The 21,176-nt window shown below is 39.8% G+C and overlaps 1 protein-coding gene across 2 annotated transcripts in view; it reads right to left on the bottom strand.

The window, feature by feature from the left end:
* Window positions 1–16,808, bottom strand: part of enox1 (ecto-NOX disulfide-thiol exchanger 1) — a 105,479-nt gene extending 88,671 nt beyond the window's left edge. Inside the window, exon 1 of one of the 2 annotated variants that reach the window (XM_047601642.1) lies at window positions 16,612–16,808. The gene's annotated coding sequence lies outside the window, so the exon portion shown is untranslated. The remainder of the gene's footprint in view (window positions 1–16,611) is intronic. The other variant, XM_047601641.1, reaches the window with a different exon arrangement.
* Window positions 16,809–21,176: the final 4,368 nt, after the last annotated feature.

Raw genomic sequence — 21,176 nt, 5'->3', positions numbered from 1 at the left:
GAACCTAATATTCATCATTTACCCAATTATTTATTCATCAGTGGTTTGTCTGATTTCTGATTAAATAAATGAACTGATGGGATACTTCTTCTTCTACTCACAGCAGAGTCTGACTGTAAAACACTGCAACCTTTGTGTCCCTTGTGCGACAGAGGAACACAAAGATTAATCTATTTCGAAGAGCAACAGGTTATTAGGATTAGATTTCATGTCATTATAATGTATTTCTATGACAACAACGCCATATTGTCAATCATGAAGGAAACATAATTGTTACTGGATTTCAATTCCTATCAACTTAAGGAGCATCTGCATATTTACCAAGTTGGAAATACCTGTAAGTAGGATGTAGTGATACCTTATCCAGAGTCCAGTTGACACTTGAACATATTAGAAAACATAAAACATCTCGCAGTGTCTCGAACTACAACAGACCAAAAAATATAGATTACAGTGAATTCATGTCTAATAATATGGTCACTGCACTAGATAGAATGTCTCAAAACCTTCATTAATTAATATATGTAACGAGTTTTCATGGAGTCCAACATATCGACGAAACTACATATGAGAATCTCAGCATCACCTCTGGTCAGTGACAACTTGTGATTTGTCCACCCACCATCTGCCCTGAGCACCTCCTGGTGACTTAAACACAGTTAATAAATGCAGTGCTTCATCCATTCATGCATCTTGAGAACATGCAGCACTTAACTATTTAAATTTTTGATAGTTTCCTTCAGAATATGAGCCTGGTAACCATCTACTCAGACTTCATTACAGACTTTCTTCATTTAATCCAGACCAAAAAGAAATACTTTGCTATCCTTCTTTATAACAGAAAGTCTCAAAAATGGTTTATTACATTGAACCTATCTATGCCTCCTACAGAATATTTTTGTACGAATTCAAATATAAAACTCACTGTGGGCACCACAGGTTGCCTCCTACTACGAGTGTAGTGATACGCTACACTTGATAAAACCATCTATTTAGGTCCTGACCCCCTACGTCTTTGAGGTTTGTCAGTTATCAGACCAACATTTCATGGTCCATGCATCTTAAATTCATGCTCGAACTGTCAAGCGCTCAATAAGCTGCCAGTGAAACCACAGGTTGGGTTCAGGTCATGTCATGAAACTGATGAGTTCTCATTAGCTCCGTTTCCATCACTGTCTTTTGCAATAAAACTGCTTTTGTTCTTTATCTTTTATTTCCTATCTACTTTTTTAACTCTTTGTTTTATTTTTGCCCTCATTTTTATCCCATTACTGTTTTATTTATTAAGTATACAGTATGTATCATGATTTTGGACCTGACTTGAGTTGATACAAGTGATATTTCTGAAATTCCTTTAAATTACATTTGCTCTTTGTATGTGTTTCCATTGAAATGTGTTTTGCAAATCTCGTAAAGTCTTTAACGTTGACACGGGACCTCCAGAGAACTCGATCGCTGCCTTTTTTGTCGATCTGTGACCAGGTGCATCTCATCTTTTTGATGTCTGCAGTTCCCGCTGCCAGGTGTTTCTAGGCCAAATTCTCTTTCTCTTCCCCTGTGGGTTCCATGTCAGAGCCCGTCTAGTGGTGTTTAGTATTGATTTTGGTCTTCTAAAGTCTCGTATCGCGATATCCAACAATTCTCTTGAATTCTTGCAAGAGAGACGTCACTTTGAGGAAGATGGACTTCAAATGAACTGGTCACATGACCCACTGAATCATGTCCAGTGACGGGGAAATGCCATAAACCTTTACACCTGAAAAATCACCCCATGAGAGCGTAAAAATGTTTTAACGATATATGAAGTTTCTGGAAATTTATCTGTTTCCATTACCAGTTTTTTATTGTGGTATTTAGATTTTGCATATTTCTACAGGGAATGGAAACACAGCAAGTGCTTTTGTGGGATAAATTACAGACAGGTGTCTACATGTGAACTCTGGTCTCTTTGCTTTGTGCACCCACCATCCACCCGGAGCACCTCCTGTGGACTGAAATGTTCTTCAGTCATTCAATAAAATTTTTTTTTAACACACTCCTGGATCATGTGAAGAGACAATTCCTTTAAGAAAAGCATAACTCTGCCTCAGGAATCAGTGAAATTCTCCAAAGCAAAAGACAAATCCTGTTCACAGCGAGGCCCAGATGAGACTCAGAAACTTGGGAAAATGAAAATGTGAACGAATCTCAGCAGCTGATGGATCTTTCTCCTACAGTCACAAACACACTTCACTGGAAAAAAACAAACAAAAAACAACAACACAGAAAACAAAGCTCTGCTGCCTGACAGTAGAAATGGATGCGTTTGTCTTGAATCTTAAGCAGATACACATCGTGTCACACAACGTTTGACATTTCTACATTTAACCTCGTAGAGACTGACTGATGCGTGTGTGTGAGGGTTTAACGGAGGTGTTGGAGATAAGCAGTAGCCCTTGCTCTTCCCATCACGCCGACTGAAGAAGGATGACAGGACTTGCATCGCTCGCATCCTCCCCCACCCGTCACATTCACTGCTGTGGTTGTACACCTTCAGACAACAACGCTCCCGTGCAAACGCATTTCTGTCCCTGCAACAACACGGGAACACAAACACACAAAGATATGGAGGAGCAGAGGAGGCAGCCTGTCTCTTTCCTCTCAGTAGAGCTGTAGCTCCAAGGCTTGTTTAGCATTAAACACATTATTTAAATACGCAGCTCTGAGCGGACGGTTGGTTTCTGACCTTGTATTAGTAGCTGGCAGAGATAAAGACATGATGCAAAAGACAGATGTGTAAAACGGGACGAAGGTTGGATGTTACTTGGACTCCAGAAATCCATAACAGTGTTTACGATACTGTGAAATCGGAGGCCAGGTCAACACCTGTGCTGTTCTTTTTGCTTTTTGAGCTGTTCCTAAAGTGATTTTGTGTGTCTGCGTCAGGCTGCGTCGTACTGCCATCAAGGAGTGTCATTGCTATGGGGTGGGGGTGTCTGGTCTGGTCTGGTCTAGGTTTCTAAGTAACATCCACACCAATGAATGCAAAAAGTTCCTCAGCATAACACTGAATTGTCACAATTAAGGTTATTTACTTCTTCTGTTGGTGGTATTAATGTTATGGCTGATAAAAACATGCTTGAAAAGCACAGAAATTATATTTCTAAAATCCTCAAAAACCCCTTAATCCAGCCAAATGAAAAGATATTCAGTTAGTAGTTAGTAGCAGTAATGAAAACGAGACAAAAATGAGACAAAAATTGTCTGTAGTTATATAACGTGTGAAGGTGGTGGGGATGGAACCGCCAACTCTAGACTACCTTTTCGACAATTTGTGCAACAGTCACCATAATTCGTCCAGGTAGCCAAGAGTCTGCCATCTTTTTTTTATTCAGACGCCCAACTTGAGGACTGAGACAAACTGGGCTAACTAGGACTAACTGGCCGGCCAATATTTACAGTTTTTACTGGTATCAGTATACGCATGGATTCCAAGGATACTATACATATATATTTATTTCCTTGGCAAGATTTACAGACAGGCGCATCCACAGGCAGCCATGTGCTGCTGGAGATACTGTAGACCGTGCAGCCCATACATTGCCACTCCCCTGCTAGCAGAGTGTGTGCAGCTGGAAGCATGCCTAAAAATAAGAGCTGAAAAAAAACAGCACCAAGCTGTGATGTCCATTGAGAAGGAGGTGAGTGAGAATCAAGAAAAAATCTGCAGTACGTACCAGCCCATCTCTAATAAGAACAGTAACTTTTAATTTGGTTCCTGTGCCCTCCATTTTTAAAAACAATTACTATTATTATTATTCATATAATAAAATCAGGTTATCACCTGCACTCCTGAATCACTGGAAGAATCTGAACCATCTGCTGGTTCAGAAGCTGCTGCTGCTGCTCGTTTCCACTCCTGGAAAACTTCCTCACCTCTGGAAACATTCCTGCCTGAATCTCTGCAGCCTCTTTCTGCATGCATATTAAGCTTCGGCTGAAAAGAACTGGCGCCCTGCCGCTGGAAGCCTCATGGCTTCCAGCGGCATTATGAGGACATGCACACATAAAAGCAACAATATATTTAACACACCATGACTCAAAACCTGAAGTCGGAGCTGTTAAACACATTGTTGGGGAAGGAACTGCCCTGAACTGTGGGGAAACTCCACCAGTGGTCCTGAACCACAGCACATCTTCAACAACTTCGAGGGATTTTAAACAGGGTCTCACAGCGAGAGACCACAATCTAATTACTCCACCAGATCATGTTGTCTCATACCACTGAAATGAAAGTACTGCTTATCCAGATCTAGCATGTGCACATGGTTTGAGTCTCGCCTGCACAGTTAAAACCAATAAACGGAGTTGAGAAGGAAAGCAGATGATGGATTTTATCTGAAACAGCGCTCTCAGTGAAGAGAAAAGACCGGGAGGAGCGTCTCGGGCAGACGGAGCATCTATACAGCACGAAAACAGCCAAGAGTAAACGCCGCCAAGACAAATTAGATGTGGATTGCAACGACGTCAAGTGGTAGTTTGAGCCACAATCTGGCCATAAGCAGATACAGTAAATCCCAGAGGCCTTTTACTGCATCTGCTTCCCTCACATATGGCATCTTTATCCCCCAAGCCTCAACTATGGCCACTGTGGCCCCTTCTGCTGTGCTATTCAGATCCTAAACTAGACTTTATTCAAGTAAAATATCCGTTTAAAATAATATAACACAGGAGATCGGCATTCAAATGTGATTTAAATCACTGGGACATCAGAAACATGACGAGGAGTTTAAGATCATTTCATTCTAATCATTATAATCATTCAATTTCATATCATTACCATATATTCTTTATTTGAAATGTCAAATAAATGGATAACGGTAAAATATTTAGTTTGGAATGACGTCACACCTGAGTTATCAGCTTCAGTTACTGAACGTCTGAAAAAAAGATGGCCGCCTCCACCAAAGCTCTTGCAGCATTTCAACGTATGTATGTGGAAAAATACTGTCTGTATGACCAATTTAATGCAACAAAAACTAATCAGAAGTACTAATAAACATAATATTACGGGAGCTTGTAGTTATGTTTACACACGGGGCGGCCATCTTGGTAACCCAACTCAGAGTAGTGAGGATTCTACGACTTTCTGAGTAGAAAATCTGACTTCAGGGGTTTTTTTTCTAGTTAAAAAATTCAACTCCGAACTCAGAAATTCAGACTTCTGAGTACAAATGGATTGCACCAATAATGATAATATCAATTTAAAAATTGTAATGATATATATAAAAAAAAGAAGTTATAAAGGAGCTTGACAATATACTGTAGCTTTTAACAATGTAGAGTCAAAATGATTGTGTGATTATAAATTCTTGTGTGGGACAGTAAAAAGGATTGTAAAGGTGGAAACCATTTACAGGTCAATTGTTTCACATTTTAACTGACAAAACTGGTTAATTTAACCCCGTCCTAATCTGTACGAGATAAATCTGTGACAAAGGGATTTGAAAATCCACAGACAGATGAATCAATCATCTCAAAAGATCATTAGCGACGGGCCTCCATCAGCTGCAGCCTCTCAGACAAACAGGAAGTAAATCCTATTTCCTGCCGTGCTCCTCTGCAGCTTTCAGCACAAATCAGATTTACTTGATGTGTAGCCAGACAGAGGCACACACACACACAAATGCACAACACACAGCAGCCATTGTGTGAATTAGACAGCACTTCAGTCACAGCAGCTCTTCCCCTGCGGCTGCTGTCTCCATCACACTGATGGCCGAGCCTGCTTTGATGTGCTGCTGCCTCAGTGTGTGCATTAAGGCTTAAAGCTGAATGTGTGTCTTCATAGCGCACAAAGGATCAGACCATGAACCGATCCATGAATCAATGAATTTAGAGACCACGGATGAAATTGCTTCTTTTAACTATTATTCCATTCATTATTTGACCTGAAATGAACTCAAAGCTGTCCATCACGGTAGAAAAAAAACATGAATGCATGATAACGCAAACCTGCAAGATTTGTGAAAACTGGGCTGAAAATGAGTCTACAACATTCAATATACTGATTATTTCCTCATTTTCTAATATTAATTTTAATTTGCAACCTAAAAAAATATTAAAATAGTGTTTTATCTTACTTGATAAGATAATAAAACTTCATGATAGAGGCTATGCATTGACGTCACTTCCACACGGGACCACGCCTGAGTAACAAAAACATGGTGAAATGTATCAGTAAATACAGCAAAACCAAGAAAAATGTGGATTATCAGATCAAATTGAGGACAACTGGACTCGACAATGATCCATAAGAACTAATATGGATTTGTAAAAGTGGATTAGCCTCAGTTTTTAGGTCATTTAAGTTGGTTTTAGGTCATTTCAGTTCTGATAAATGTAGCTAAATAAAAGATGCTAATGCTAAGAGCTTTAGTGAGAAGTAACAACAAAACAACAACATCCATAAACTTATCTGACAGCCCTCCAGGACGTAACTTATGAAGTAACTTAAGGTATGACTTCATCAAAAAAAATACAGCATAAATTAATATTATCTGACACTAAATGTGAACCATAACACCAGGTTTCTGTGCTCTTTGGCAGATATCTATAAAAATATATCTCTTTTCAGATCTGTTGGTTCAGTCAATCACACAACAGCTCTTCCCAAGTTTTTAAATTCATTAAATTTAACAATTTAGATCCTATTAAATCCTGTGATTCAAACTAATGCTGCTAATCTCCATGTTCAACTGACACTTTTTGCCGCTCAGTGGCCGTAACCATGGAGACTTCGCTTGCTGTGACGTCACATACAAACCCTCTATAAAACAAAGCCTCACCAGATATTCTTCTTGATTCGTCCATTTCATTTCTACAGTAAATCTTGACTCTGTGGCAGTGTTCCCCAATGACTCCTCCACTAGAGTTAGGATTCAGGAATGTGATGGCCCCATCTTCAGCCAGGCAGCTCTTCTGTCTTTAGTTCTCAGGATGGGAACTTTCTTCATTCCATTCTTCCTCAGCAAGTTCGGAAACAGTTGATTTTTAGACAGCAAGGTCATCTGTTTCAGTTCAAACTGTAGATATTAATATTAAACTGATTCTTCTGGGAGGTGCCCACTTGAAACCCCAACGATGTGCATCATACTGCCTACTGCTGTTGGCTAGGCTAGTTAGCTGGTGTCTTCTTGTTGGTTGCTAATTGGTATCTGACTGCTAGCCTACTGATTGGTTTTTCAGATCACGGCACAAGGGATTGTAACATATTATCCTGTGTATTAATGAATGTTTCATTGAGACCTAGTAAATGTCTTATACTTCTTTCACATTGAAAATCCCAGGTCGACCCGGGTCATTTTCAGACCTACGTCGACTCGGGTTTTTCGTCCAATGTGAGAGGGGCTTTAAAAACAAGAACTATATATATTTAATACCTTCATTATTTTCATCTTTTCGTCTTTGTTTCTGCCACTAAAAGGGGAAGAAAGTTGTAAACCCTAATGCATATAATCAATAACATGAAACATCCAGTGAAGCTTCAAAGAGACTTGACACAAGATTCTTTTTAGCCGTGTAAATTCAAACAACATATTTGTTGGGTTATGTCATCGGTTACTAGGAACAAATTATTTTGTATTTTCTCTGCCACAAATCATCTTGGGAGTCTCGGGGCTCATCGTAATGATTCAGAGACTCAAACAGGCAGGGAAAGGCATTATGAATGAAAATGGATGCATTAATAAAACATTTCACACACTTTCATTGAAGTAAAAAGAGATTCTGGTTAATCGCTGGCTTGGACTTAATGGAGATTTCTTATTCTGATAAGAGTGATGGTGTGTTATTTATTTATTTTGTGTTTCAATATTCTCAGGCCAGAAGAATTATTGGTGATTTTGTTTTGTTTTTTATAAAATAAATATCTTTATGTTTGAATGTAGTTTGGACAAAACAACACAACTGGAGATGTTGCACTGAGCTCCAGGAAACCTTGAAAATATATGTATTTTATAAATATGTATATATATATATATAATCTACATGAATATACATGATATTAAAGCATCTGCTGCTGGTTGTGTGAGGAGCTGCTGTGTGACTCTGAGAGCTACTGCAGCTTTCAGGAGTGGCAGTAATGACTTTGCCTCCATTAACATGAGGAGAAGGAGGCTCTCTGAGGTTAATGCTGCTACCGTGCACCTCCCTCCGCCAGCCTCAAACACAAACACCCTGACATGGAGTTGCTTTCTGCAGAAGAAATACTGCAAACATTATGAAAACTGCTCCGTGTGGATTACAAAGAAAGGCTGGTTTATGTTATTTGTATTGGGGAGCTACAGTGTAGCTACAGCAGGTTACAGTGTGTTTAAGTCACAGATGAACTGTGCTCCTCCTCCACATCAACAGAGATACAGAGAACGGGCTGCTTGTGTTTTCTCCGGCGTGTTTGTGCGTATGTTAATTTCTTCAGCAAATAGGTCATAGACGCACGGCTACAGTACAGATGTTATTATCGGACAGGTGGAACGAGTTTCTGATTGGTTGATCAGTTAAGAGAACCAGAGTGGGAGAAGAGAAATGGACGAGGTGAAAGTCTTCCCCGAGCATGAAAACACTTTTTAAAGGCTCCTCGTAGCCTCCACCTCCAGACACAACATCTACTGGAATGAAGGATGTATTTATTCTCAGGGGCAGAACATTGAGGTGTGTTCAAGTTGCCGACAGAGTCTTAGTGATGAATCGCTTCGTGGTGGAACGCACCAATTATATTTCACCTGCATTAACACATCTTCTGCCACTAGGGGGCAGAATAAATTAAAAACATTACTTAAGACTGGTTCATAAAAAATAAAAAAAAATAAATGTAATGAGATAAAAAAAAAAAATGTGTTATAAAGGAACGGCTGGAGCAAACAAATAATTAAACAGTTTATTAACCATCTAGAGCCGAAACGTGTGAATATGTTTTCTTGTACAGGACAGTAAAAATGATTGTAATGGTGGGAAGTTTTTAAATAGGGAAAACTGTGGGGAAAAAACTTCCTCAACTTGTTTTTGTAAGAACCAGAAACTGGTGCAACTAATTACAGAAACAAGTCAAGCGTGTTTCCGGTGTTTTTTTTTGTTTTTTGTTTTTTTTTACCTGCATAGTTTCCAATTTAAACCTTAACTCGCCACCAGTCTCTTAAAACCGAAGAAGCTACTCAGCTGAAACGTCTTCTCTAAACTCTACGAGTGCACTTGCTTTTGGATATAAACCATGGCCTGGATGACTGAGAACCGTCACAGACAGCATGGGACGACTTTTTGCCAAAAATGTCACTCAAGATTGTCAGCGTCTCAGACGGCCTAAGTTACAAACTGATGTCTGGGATACACATTGAAATTTAACCCCTTGAGACCCGAACTTATGTTTGAGGTGCATTTTTAATTTCTCTAAGGTAGAAGTATAAAAACTAAGCATCATCTTTTAACGGGAAGTAGTTTTTGAAAAAAAATACCATGTCCTCATATGTGGACACAGGGATTATTTCACTGTATGTTATAATAAAGTCACCAATGTGTAACAAAATGTAAAACTGTTTATTTTAATACCTGAACATGGCTGTGCAAAGACAGAAATGACGAAATCCCAGTGTCCTCAGACGAGTACTTGCTAATTAGTGACGTTGTAGCTCGTTACCATTGATAGAATTAGTTAAATTTGCGCGTAGTATCAAAATAGAAAAGTTAATAACCATAAATAAACAAGTTTCAACTGTAGAATCTGACGATGTTTTGTACCTTGTCCACTTTTGTCCTGTGATTGTGAACGAAGAACTTAATGTCCCCATATGAGGATGCAGGGTCTCAGGAGGTAAAATCTTTAGCTGTTTGCACTGAGACCTTCTCATCTTATTTGAAATGTGTAAAATTGTGCTGAAACAGCAGCTCCTAAAGATGTATAAACAGAACATAAGACAAAAGAAAAGTAATTCCCTAGTGCGATTGTTGTGTGCTGCTGTTTTCAATTTATAGCATCACACATAGTCTTTATTCTGCCTCCTGCACTGTTTTGGTTTGTGAAGTGTGTGTTCTGACTGTTTGGTTTGCACATGTCAGAACATATCAGCTATCAGTCTGTCAGAGCCTGATTCTAGACACGTTTTTATTTTAGCTGTGAGCTGTTTTTTTTCGTGCATCAAAGCTTAAAATGATCCATCTGTATTCGAGTCTCACAGACCATATTTTTTGGATTCTTCAGCAATAATTACACTCGTGTTTCTGTAAAGAATCTCAAATGAAGTCTCACACAGTCTCGAGTATTTTGTGCAATTTTCTGCAAAGAAAATGTTTCATGGTTCTTTGAAATTTGCTCCCATTTGTAATCCACCCAATTTTTTTTTGACAACTGTCACTGAATTACTGAAGTTCTGCAGAAAACTTAAAAACAAACGATTCTCGGGCAGATACTGATGCTCCGACAGAACAGATCCTGGAGTTTGCAAATCTCTTCCTTCAGTAATGCTAAGGGACGCCCCTCAACTCCATAAACCCAGATATATTGTGGGCTTTGTTTCAGATTTTTCTTTTTTTAATCAGTCTGAGTCCCCCAACCACTAAATCTGGAGTGCCCCTCTAAGTGAAATCAGATATTTTCCTTGACTCATTCACCCCTACGGCCATAAAAGTTTCATTGTTAAGCTCAAAATGAATTTATAGTGACTCTCGAGCTTTAAGGAACATCTGTCTCTTTGCATCAGACCTGGCACTTGTGCCCTGTAGCTTGAATGCGTCGTCGCTCTCTCCAAACGCAGGGAGCACGTGCATTTGTTTTGTTTCTTCCAGACCAGACGCTGTCCTCCTGCTCACTCTGAGCTGGCTGTAAATCTGAGCGTCTGATTTGTGTGACAGCGAATGAAAGCCAGCTGTGAAGGGAAGGCTGGTTCAGAGCCAGACGTCGCTCTGAATGCTGCGTCTCTCCGGATCAATACACAGCTGGTGACGATGACCCCCCACCCCATCGACCTTGGCTCATGCTCATTCCCTTCCTCCTCATCCTGACCTTTGACTGTCAGTCAACCTTAAAGAGGAGCTGAAATCCCAGACCACAAGACATGACGTTTACTCACTTCCCTTTGCCAGATTCTAACCCTGCACATATTTTTAGGTCAACTGCTGCTTCCATAACATAACAAAATGTAGATGAGGAGGGTTTTGTTTGTTGTATTCACAGCTTCAAACATCCCTCTGATGCACGTTTTATACCTCAGTGGGACATAGATGCCACAAGGCATGTAGTCTTGGCCGGTGTGAGACATTTCTACTTGTACCTCTTCAGTCTGGTTCACTCTGTTACAACTCCACCTAAACACTAGTCGGCTTTGTTTCAACTTCCTGCTTCATTTTCAACAACAGCAACTGAAATTTTCACGGAAATATCTCCAAACCTCTAGTTAACCTTTAACCTCGTTATGTTTTATTAGGGCTGAGTGGTACACCGGTTCATACCGAATGCTGAGTTTCATTACACATGCCATTTTCAAAGCAGCACTTCTAAACTCACATGGTGCGACTGTGTCACTGTGAGGCTTTGGTGAAGATGGAAAATTGAAGCGGCAGAACGCGGAAAAAGGTGCAGTGTCGGTGGTTTGGGTGTGACCACACGTCCCCAATTTCTGGAGACAGTCCCCGTTTTGGATGATCTGTCCCTGGGCTAAAGCTGTTCCCAAATGTGTCTCCAATTTTTTTTTTTACTTTGAAAGAGGAAAATAATCTTGTGAGCAGACTATAATTATAACTGTAGCTGGTCCTGCTACTAGTGACATTACAGTAGAAAATGTTGTGAACGTGATTATGCATGAAAAGAAAAAAAATACCGTGATGCACATTTTTGGTCACATCCCCTAGCTTATGTTCCATCTTTACTGATCCAAAACTGATCAAATGAAAATTGCCATAACACGCTACTACCATGCGGACCAATCACAACTCCTGTGGTCTGCATCTGAGACTACAGTTCACTGTACTCCAACGGCCTCCACAGTCACCAGGTCTGAAATCCAATATTTCACCTTTGGGACGTGGTGGAACAGGAGATTCTCATCATAGATGTGCAGCCGACAAATCTGCAGCAACTGTGTGATGTTATCATGTCAATATGGACCAAAATCTCTGAGGAATGTTTCCAACACCTTGTTGAAAGTATGACACCAAGAATGAAGGCAGCTCTGAAGGAAAGAGGGGGTCCAACCTTCTACTAGCAAGGTGTACCTAATAAAGTGAAGCTGTCCCTACACACTATAGGAGGATCGGATGTGGAGCTTACACTAAGTGCTGCTTTACATTGGAAAAGTGTGCAGGTTCAAACAAGCCAAAGACTTAATTCCTACACCTGGTTCACACCTGGCACTAAAACGCCTCAGGTTATCTGATCCCAAGTAAACAGGTCTAAGTACATGAGCTCTGACGGGAAAATTAAGACAAAACTGTAGTTCCTGAAATAAAAAATAAAGGGGCAGTTCAAGCCTTTTGCTTTAGTCTCGCAACAATTATAATACTAGATTCAGACTGGATATATTTGGATGGCTGGAATATTAGTATATGAGTAAATGTACTTGGTTAGATCTCACTTCTGGTGTGTGAATAGGAAGAAAACTGAGAAGCACTTTCTGGTAAAAGTGCTATTTATGCATCCATTTATTTATTTACTTATTTTTCAGTTCCCAGAAAGTGAAGTGGAAATCAGGTTCCCACAGTGTAATGAAAACCAGACACACACACACACACAGACTCTCGGTCACACATAAACGCCGGTGGAGTCATCTCGTGTGAATAATTCCTCCCGTGGTGGAACGCAGCCTAATGCTCCCACCGTATCGCAAAATGCCGCCGCAATTAGCGACAGCCGTCCCCATTGAGCTCTGCAGCGTGGGGTCAATTAACGTTTGTGAGGTGGCGTGGCAGACTCTGCAAAAAGACATGAAGAGGATGCATAATCGCATTACGGAAGCTAACAGGCTGCTTTTGCCACACGCTGTAATGAGATGCACAAAACATAATCACAACAGTGGCTGGCAGAGGAGATTTCCCGTCCAACGTGAGGGCTTGAAAGAGGGCTGAGTTATTATCGCCGAGCCTTGTTTTTTGTCTCCGCTCTCCTGTGGGAGCTCATCACCCATGTTTTCCTGAACATCTCCACCCAGGCCTGCAGGGGAACCCGGATCGCTCTAATCCCCCTTAGCCGTCGGACCAAACCAACCTCACACGGCCTCAGCGGGCGACCGCCGCCACCGCCACCGCCTCTGGGCAGAGTGGTGTCAAATTCTGCTGCAGTGAGTCCAGAGCTGATATTCAGCAGTCGCATCACCATCATGTCGGCTCATGATGTAACAGCCGGCTGTTTGCCTGCAGACAATAGAGGAGCTGTTTGTTGACGATGATGATGAGTGGTGTCTGTGTTTCCGCTGCCTCCTGGGAATCGCTGCCTTAATGTCACTCAGTCACAGGCACCATGACAGCCTCATTTATATTCATGATAATAGAACGGAAACGGTCGACCCATTAGCTGAGTGGACATGAAAACGCTGCTCTCTCTTCCACATGTAAGACAATAATAATTCCTCCTGGAAAGTCACAAAGTTTCATGTCTGACCTCCTGAGACCTGAGCTGTTGTTTGCAATGCATTTTTAATTTCTCCATTTATCTTTATGTGGGATTAAGAACTATAAAAAACTAAGCATTATCTTTGAATAGGAAGTAGCTTTTGGAACGGAAAAGTGTGTCCTTGTGTGTGGACAGTGGGATTATTTCACTCAATCTTATAATAAAGTCACCAATATGTAATGAAATATATAACTGTTAATTCTCATGTCTGAACATTGCTGTGTAAAAGCAGAAGTAGTGAATTAGTGAAGTTATAACTCGTTACTATTGACAGAATTTGCATGTGACATTAAACTAGAAACGTTAATAAGAATAAATAAGAAAGTTTTAACTGCAAATGTTGATGAGGTTTTGTACCTGGTCCACTGAAATGAACGCTATCAAGCTTTTACACCAACAAGTATCTAAATTAGAGTATTAAAGTTTAAATGGAGCAGAATAATCTGCCACGTCCCCATATGAGGACGCAGGGTCTCAGGTTAATCTAAACTGAACTTTACTACTTAATTCAATTAAACTGGTCAATTTAAACAAGTATCCGTGAACATTAATGTATCCTGGTTTATCTTCTTCTGTTGAATTAATTCTGGTTTGTCAGTGAACTTCTTCTTCTACTGATGTAGTTTCAGCAAATTTATCTTCCACATGAGGCAGAACCAGTTTTCACATTTAAAAATAGTTATATTGTGAATGAGGGTCATGATACGTAAACACAAGACGTTTACGCCGAGGTTCACCGAGGAGGATCTGTTCAGTTTGGGCAGTTTTTGCTGCTTCCACAAAATCACTCCGAGTTTCAACATCACTGTCTTTGTCTAGGAATCAGTTTGAACCACTTTAAATCCATTGTAATTCAGTCTTTCTCAGATCTGGATCCTCCATCATCATCTTTCCAGTCTCCACCTTGTCTCCTCAACCACCACCACCATCACTCTCTAGTCTAAAGAGGATCCCACCTCCATCTACTACCTTCATCTGGGAATCCACTTCTCATACTAGTCCATCTTCCAGAATATTCTTACTCTTTACTTTCAACTCCTTCTTAATGATATATATCTTATCAGATCTTTGTGTTTAGCGTCCATGTAAACACCTAAGTTGGAATCTCTAATCAGAATGAGGTTGAAGAAAATAATACGTATTCTCACATGAGAGTCGAGCCTCAGAAGGTAACCTAAAATAATACTTTAAAAGATAAGATAATACTTTATTGATCCCCACTGGAGAAATTCAAATAACCTGATACCATAATAAACCTGTAACTGGTGGATACAGGAACACAGTAACAAAAAAAAAAACAAACAAAAAAAAAAGAAAGACAGAAAACATTGTTGTTGTAGCTTCTAATTAGTTTTCGGTAGCTTGTCTTATCATAAACTGAATATATTTGGGAGTTAGTGAGAAGATAAATAGCAGAAAGGTAAAAACTGCATAGCTGCATCATGATGGACAACTACGATACAGCCACAATATTATGACCACTGACAGGAGACGTAAACAACATTTCCATCTTGTGATAGTTCATTGTTCTACTGAGAAACGTTTGTTCCTGGCATTCATTCATGTGGATGTTACTTAGACATGTAGCATCCACCTAGACCAGACCAGACACCCCCACCCCCCCAACACACACAAAAACACTTTAAAGAACAACTGAAAAAACACATGAAAAAGGTCCATGTCCATTCTCTGATGAGTCACAACCGTTTTGGAGGCACAAGGAAGACCTACACAATATAAGGTCATAATGTTATGCCTGATCGGTGTGAATAACCTGTTTATGCCCATTGTCCATATCCAGTAAATCTACTGTAACTTGTTAACATCATGCATTATAAAGTTAAATCTAATCTAAAAGAGGAATAAATAAAGCTAAACAACTGAAACGAATCACGTTCACAGCTTCACTAAAACCTGGTTGACTGTGAGTTTTGAGTCGACTGGTGTTTGTTATCGACGCTGCCTCCTCTCCATGGCGCTGAGCAGTGTCGCCCTGGCGACGAGTCACCAGGAGCATCGTTGTTTATGAGGAAAGAGTCTGAGCTGCTCACACTATTTAAAGGTATTTGAGTCAACGCTGGTTTACTTTTCACTCCAATACTTCACAGCTTTAGTCAGTTTTTTTCTTCGCAGATGAAGATTTCACACACAAAACACACAATTAGTTGTTAGAAATGCAGCTTAATGTGTTAGTTTTTCCCATTTCTCTCTTGAAAATGTGAGATTAATAATTGGAACTAACAATGGAGTAGGAATAACAATGTGATGCTCTTTGTTTGAGAAACTGAATGTACGGGCATGGGAGGTGAATAATGTGACAGATGCAGCTCTGTGCAGCTCTGGGGTCGTCAAGGTGACTTAAAACCAAGGGCGTCCTCTCCTCCTAACCAAAGACCACCAAGCCCCCACCCCTCCCCCCAACCCCCTCACCATCATCACATCAGCATCAGCTCACACAGCAGCAGCAGCAGAAGAAGAAGAAATTCCTCTAAATGACAGTGAAAAGCCACGAGACACGCAGGTGTGCGATGAAATGAAGCAGGGGGGACGACAGGATGGTGGTGGTCACTTTTCTTTTCTTTGCGTGGCCCCAGAGGAATGTTTCACCTCAGCTGGATCACTTTTAATTGAAAATCTGCTGCTGAACAATAAGGTGCATTCGCAGCCCGAGAGTCGCTGTTATAAACTAACATCCCTACACTGTGTATTTTTTTTTTTTTTTTGGATCAAAAGAGGCGCACACTCCAGCTCACTGACATCAGATTCAAGTTAATAATAAGGTTTTCATGAATAATTTGAGTCTAATCGAGGTTCCTTTCTGTTTCAATGCCACACTCCCAGTCCCTGCAGCTCCATCCTGATGGACGGAGCTTCGCAGCGCAGCCTTCCAGTAAACCAGGCTGACAGGAGCGCGTCATGAGGAAAACCGAGACATATAAAGCGGTCAAACCGGAGCAGAGAAGCGGACCTCCTCTTACCGGGTCAGACGGCTCGGTCCCGCGGAGGAAGGACGCGACGGATGCGGTGGATGCGCGGTAAATCCCGGCGCTGGAGAAGCTGGAGACGATAATCCGCGCGTATGTCTCCTCTCAGGCGCTCTGCTGCATCTCTGAGCGTCCTCCGGTAGGACGGAACCCGGGGCGCGTCACCGAGGCAGAGAGAGACGTGCACGAGCCTGCTCTCCGTCAGGTACCGACCGATGGAGACTGGGCAGATATGAGGAGGACAATGTCCAATGGTGTGACATAAAATAATTTAGAAAGGACACTCAATGATAGATTATTGCATACTTTATTATTATTATTTATCCAGAACGAGCCTGTAAAGAAGAAAAATCCTGGATTCAATGATTAAATATCACACATTTTAACCCTTTATAGGGCAAGGAACCATATCTGGTAACTTCATCTCATCGTTCCTCTCAGTGGGCTTTAGAAGCACGTGGTTTTGATTGAGCCAATCAGGGAAGATCAATGAAACGTTCTCAGGTCTAATCAGGGTCTAATGTGGTCTACAAGGTCCACCTCTGCATGAAAACTGGTTTATTAGGAACCACGAAGAAGAAGAAGAAGTGTCCTAATGTGATAATGTATAAAGTGTCTGAATCAGCTCTGATGTTCTAATTCTCTAAATACGTGTTTACATTTGTTTAAGGGCAAGCAAACAGATATAGGAAATTCATTAATCTGAGTTTTTTCCATGAAAAACAGTTTTCGGACGTCGTATAATAAACAACTCTAGGGTTAAAATTTAGAATTTCCAAGTATTTCAATGAGTTCCCTGTGAAGAGTTAAGTTAAATAGGCAAAAAAAAAGAAAAAAAGAAAAGAAAGAAGAAGTGTGTTTTAGGGTCTCGTTGGGGCTCTAAAGATGGAAATATCAGATTATAATCAATATGTTGATTGACAGGAAATGAACTGGGAACAGCCTGAGTGAGAGATTCATTTTATAAATCACCTGGAAAAAAAAAAAAACATGCTTGTTGTAATGTATGAACACAACATCTTTGCAGCCTGTTTTGTATGATTAATAATGAATGAAATTGTCTTTGCAGTCCTCCAGAGATGGAATCACTGCCTGCAACCAAAAGATTTATAAAACATTGTGCTCAACATAACGATTCAGGTCTTAGTTAGTTTGTTTTTAATGCAGGTACCTCCCACCAGTCAGGGTCCACAGGACGGAGGATGGACGACGTGATCCATCTCCAATTTGTGAAATCACAAAAAGAATAAGCTGCTTCGTGTTTTTAAGGGTAAAAGCTCAGGGTCATATAAATTACCAGAAAAGTTAAGAAACCAAAGTTCAATGTTCTCTCAACTTAACATGGAACAGGGAACAGATTCTGCTGCTGAACTTGCGTCTCTGTGACCATTTAATTTATGAGGTTTTGCATTTTCAGACGGATTTGATTCAGAATTTAAAACAGAACTGCAAGTTCAGTTTCAAAGAACGACGTTTATGCTTTTACACGTTTAATGAATGAAACTGACCTGCAGCAAAACCGACCTAGAACTAATTCATGTGTGAATACTTCATTTTGTGACAATAAACTGAATATATTTTTGATTTTTTTTTATAGAGTCCGATGGACAAAATGAGACGTCTGAAGATGTTAGTCTGGTCTGAAATGATCCATTACAAACAAATTAATAAGAGAATAACTGTCAGATTAATGGAGAAGTAAACTGATGCAGCTCTACAGTCCTACACAGGTAATAATGAATATTAATAATATCAAAAATATGACTTAGCTCATGTAGTAAACTGAATTAACCATTAATATTGATTAGATTCTTTATTGATCCTGAGGGAATTTTGATGTTTTTCACTATAAAACCTTCATAAATGAGACTTTATCAGAAACAGGTTTATTACAGGTAAAGTCAAACACATTAAGTGCTTAATCTGTGTTTTTCTAATGACAATTATTTTGTTATCATGAAGCCAAATCTCCACTCTGACTGATGATAAAAATACCCAACAGTCCCACAAGAGAACAGCAAATACAGGTTAATAATAAATTCCTGAGCAGAAGGAGCAGCAGCGCCATGTAACCTTAGTGACTTTGGTCCCCGAGGTTCAGTCAGGCAGGAAAAACAGCAAAACCTCGTTCTGCTGCAGCAGAGACGTCCACTGGGAGCGAGGCTGCAGCCTGACATGCCTGACATGGACTGTGTGGTTTGGGAAAGTGGTTAAAATGTGCAGCACGTGATCATAGAGATGGAAATTAAAGAGCACAGCATCCTGAAAGAGTTGCTTTTTTTTTATTTCATACATGTTCCTTTATCAGTGTCGTATGTTTGCATGTTAAGTGGATAAAAAGTTGGTGTAAAATCTGAATTGAATATCTGGCGCCACCTGCTGGCGGTTGGAGAAAATGCACCAGTCATAGTTTGTATAAGGAATAAGGAGAAAGTATCAGAAATGCTAAAGTAATTTTATACTATCTATAGTAAAAAATACATGTGTTTTTCGTTTTAGTATTCATAAGAAGAGTACACCTTGTAGTTAAAGCATCTGTAGAAAAAACACATGCAGCTAAAGTAGTAGTCAGTAGTAAAGGCACACAAATATCAGTTGATGCATTGACGGTAAAGTACACAAATGTACTTAAAGCCTCCGTAGTGAAAGTGTTGCCGTGTTGTATTCTTGCACTGTGTAGTTAAAGTTTAGCAAAAATATCAATAGTCAAAGTACACAAACATCAGCGCCAACATGCTTAAAGTATTTGTAGTAAAAGAACTTAAGTACTTTCATCTCCATGCAGTAAAGTATGGGTAGTAAAAGTAACAAGCGGTTAAAATGCCAGCGGATAAAGTACACAAGTGTAAGGTATTCATAAACATAAAAGTATCCGCTTGATGTGGTTAAAGTCCTTTAGGTAAAATGTCAAAGCTTAAAGTATCTGCAGTAACTCAACTAAACTGTGCAGTTAAAGTATTAGTAGTATTCAAAGTACATGAGTATTAGCTTCATGTAAAGAATCAGAAACAAAGGTACACAAGTATCTGCTTGATGTTGTATCAACAGTACAATTACACAAATGCATTTAAGAATTCGTAGTAAAAGAACTGAGCTATCTCAAAAAAGGTAAAGTATCAGTAGTAAAAGTGCAGCGATCAGATACATGTGAACCTAAACCACACAAACAGAAGTGGATCTGACCTCATAGTTCATCAGATCACTTCTTCTGTGGCCAAAAACACATGACAACTACGCCCCGGTGTTTTTAAATGGACTCACTTATCACTCACTTCATGGTATTTTCTGCAGCCAGGCAGTTTTTTTTTCTTCTTCTTAAGCCACACGATATGTGTGCATTGACAGGGCGACTCCGTCAACATATTTTTGTGGCGTAGTAAACGTCGTCATGTTCACATATTTTCTGCACTGGCCTTTCCCAGCGGTAACATCCATGAAGCGTGAAACCACCATCAGCACAATTTTCCGTGCTAATGTTTAATTACACCACACGTGCTGCGGCTAACAAACAACCCAGGGAAGTTCCTACATCCTCCTGTTATCAGGTGAACCAGTCAGGTCTGCATTTGTTAAGAAGCCGTGTTTATTCTACACGCTTATATTTCCTCATTCACAGTGATTCAGCAAAGCAGCTACAGGAGGAGATGGACACCAGTAAGGTGTGGAGCTTCAATCAGTCAATGCCTGCATATCTACAGCAAGTCAGTATTTAGTGAGGTAAACTGGCCTAATGCATCAGTGCACAATGTATATTGTGAATATGCTCCTCAATAACGAAATAAATTAGAAACTCATACCAAACTCCATTCAGGTTCCAGCAAATTTAACGACAGGAAAATTTGAATGCGTTGAAATGCAATTAAGTCATCGTACAATACATGAGGAAATCACACTCCATTCAAATATGTGCCAATATAAATTATCCATTACCATACTCCATTCAAGCATTTGTCAATTTAATTACTAATTAAAGAACCAATTACACTCAATTCCAATGTGTTCCAGTCGACCTGCTAACGTTTATAACTGACTGCACACCAATAACGCCAACACATACATGCCAAGTACTGTATTTATAACTGGCTGAAAAGACAGCACAGGATAAACTTACCAGACTCCATTTAAGTATCTGTAAATTTAATAACTACAAAGAACCACAACCAAACTCCATTCAGATTTACACCAATTTTGCAATAAGAGACTAATTCAGACCAAAGTCCCTTTAAATATGCGTCTCACACCAGAATCCATTTAAACATCTGTCTCTGATAACTGATCACTAGCCCATTACCAAACTCCATTTATGCATTTACCAATTTACCAATAAGATAAATCCACTCACCTTTCAAATAGTCACCAATTTAACAATAGCATGGGATTAATTTAGACCAGACTCCATTCAAATTTATACCAGTTTTACAATGTGAGACACATTCAGACTCTATTCAAATATGCACCACATTAATGAGAACAGCAAATCAATGTACTGTCAAGTTAGAAACTAATGAACAACCCACTACCAATCTCTATTCAAGTATCTACCAGTTTAATGATGAGAG

Source organism: Mugil cephalus, chromosome 12 (assembly GCF_022458985.1).
Source record: "Mugil cephalus isolate CIBA_MC_2020 chromosome 12, CIBA_Mcephalus_1.1, whole genome shotgun sequence".
Taxonomy (NCBI): Eukaryota; Metazoa; Chordata; class Actinopteri; order Mugiliformes; family Mugilidae; genus Mugil; species Mugil cephalus.
This window is presented reverse-complemented; position numbering and strand designations above follow the sequence as displayed.